The sequence below is a fragment of the Python bivittatus genome, unplaced genomic scaffold (genome assembly GCF_059951505.1).
Source record: "Python bivittatus isolate LINGU-HERP-01145 unplaced genomic scaffold, Pbiv_v1 ctg000480_np1212, whole genome shotgun sequence".
Classification (NCBI taxonomy): Eukaryota; Metazoa; Chordata; class Lepidosauria; order Squamata; family Pythonidae; genus Python; species Python bivittatus.
The window spans coordinates 20,805,602-20,807,500 of record NW_028277075.1 but is presented as its reverse complement, the minus strand read 5'-3'; the positions used below and the strand labels follow the sequence as shown (position 1 = coordinate 20,807,500).

The window sequence follows — 1,899 nt, the reverse complement described above, 5'->3', positions numbered from 1 at the left end:
TCTGTATGTGAAAGATGGACAAGACAGAGTGTTCTGCATTTTTAAAAATACTAAGGAAAAGCAAATCTGATATTTATGTTCAGCTGACAGGTTTTTGCTTACGAATGTATCCACATCAGAGTTATGATAGAAATCCAGTTACTAGTATTTTAAAAATATTCTTACATTTGATCACACAGTTGTGTTCAATATTTAGTTCTGCTATGTATATTATTCCACGGAATGTTCATATCAAATGCAAACTAGAATTTGAAAATCTGTAAACATTGGCAAAGAACTTCAGCTAAATTTAGATGGAGTATTTGCAGTATCTGTTGTTTGTTCAGTTCTTTTTCGGAAGGTGAAATCATCAAAATGTTCAGCAATCTGACCTTATTTATTTCCCTCTCTGTCTAGGTTTGCAAGGCATACCAGGGGACTACACATCTCAGGGTGGTCTTATGGGTATGAGTATGACACAATCAAGTTACACTCCTCCCCAGATGACCCCTCACCCTACTCAATTAGGACACGCACCCCCAATCCATTCATATTTGCCAAGTCACCCCATCACCCAGCCATGATGATGCATGGAGGACCCCTTATCCATCCTGGAATGACCATTTCAGCACAGAGCCCCACCGTGATAAATTCTATGGAACCCAGTGTCGATGGACAGCTTATGAACGTTCATGCCCAAATAGTATAAAGGAACTCAAGGAAAAAATATTTTAAGACTTGTGAACTTTGACCAGATGTTGACACTTCATACGCAATTCCAGACAGCTGTGATTATTTTTTACTTTTATCATTTTTCATTAACAACAGAGGACCAATGGAAACAAGAACGTAAATATGAAATCATGGGCTCACTGAAAAGAATTTATGTCCATGTAAAGATCCTCTGGGAAAAAAAAGACTCCAAGAGTTATAACTACTGTAGTATATAAACATAGGAACTAAGTTAACTTGTATATTTCTGTTGATCACTCCGTTATGTTGCCTCAGATAGTTTTAGAAGGAAAAAATATCCTTGTTTTCCACACTATGTGTGTTGTTCCCAAAAGAATGACTGTTTCGGTTCAGCAGTGAAGTCGCTATCCATGAAAGATGACAATATATTTCAGACCTCTCTGGCCAGTGAGAAAAGAACTAACCTGGAGATGAAGATAGAATCTTGCTGGGTCTTCCATCATTCAGAAGATCGTTCCGAAAAGGCCTTGGCATCCCCTGGTTCTGTTCCTTCATAAATGTGTCCTTTAGTTTCAAACAGATCTTTATAGTTTGTGCTTCATAAGCCCAAGACATTTTTGGACTCTTTTTTTCAGAGCCTGCTAGTGAAGATTTAAAAAACAGAGCAGGAGCTTCTTTTAGTAATTCTGAGTCTTGGCTTTGGACAAGACAAATCTGAAGATTGGGCAGCTTTCCTCAAGAAAAAAGAAGATATTAATGGTCTTTGCACCAAACCTAGAACTTTATCATGAACTCAAAGCTTGGGAAAAAGCAAGAGAATACTGTAACAAACTTCGTACAGAGTTCAGTCTATTAATTGTTTCATGTTAGATATTCTATGTGTTTACCTCAACTGAAAAAAAAAGAATGTTTTTGCTAGTATCAGATCTGCTGTGGAATTGGTATTGTATGTCCATGAATTCTTCCTTTCTCAGCACGTGTTCCTCACTAGAAAAAAAAAATGCTGTTACCTTTAAGCTTTGTCAAAATTTACATTAAAATACTTGTATGAGGACTGTGACGTTATGTTTTAAAAAAAAAAAAGTGTTAAGTCACAAAATGCGGTAATAAATATTTCATTTTTTGATTTTTTGTTAGGCATTTGTGTTTTTAATCCTGATTAGAATAATGTATTTTTGGTGATAGCAAGAGCTATTACCATGAATTTGTTGCGTATAATAACCAAAA

At 35.8% G+C, this 1,899-nt stretch overlaps 1 protein-coding gene across 8 annotated transcripts in view; it reads left to right on the top strand.

Annotated features, from left to right (window-relative positions):
- The window catches only part of MEIS2 (Meis homeobox 2), a 269,315-nt gene extending 268,622 nt beyond the window's left edge, over positions 1–693 (top strand). For all 8 annotated transcript variants that reach the window (XM_088145422.1, XM_088145419.1, XM_088145421.1 and 5 more), the window contains one exon: positions 397–693. The gene's annotated coding sequence lies outside the window, so the exon portion shown is untranslated. The remainder of the gene's footprint in view (positions 1–396) is intronic.
- The last annotated feature ends 1,206 nt before the right edge of the window (positions 694–1,899 follow it).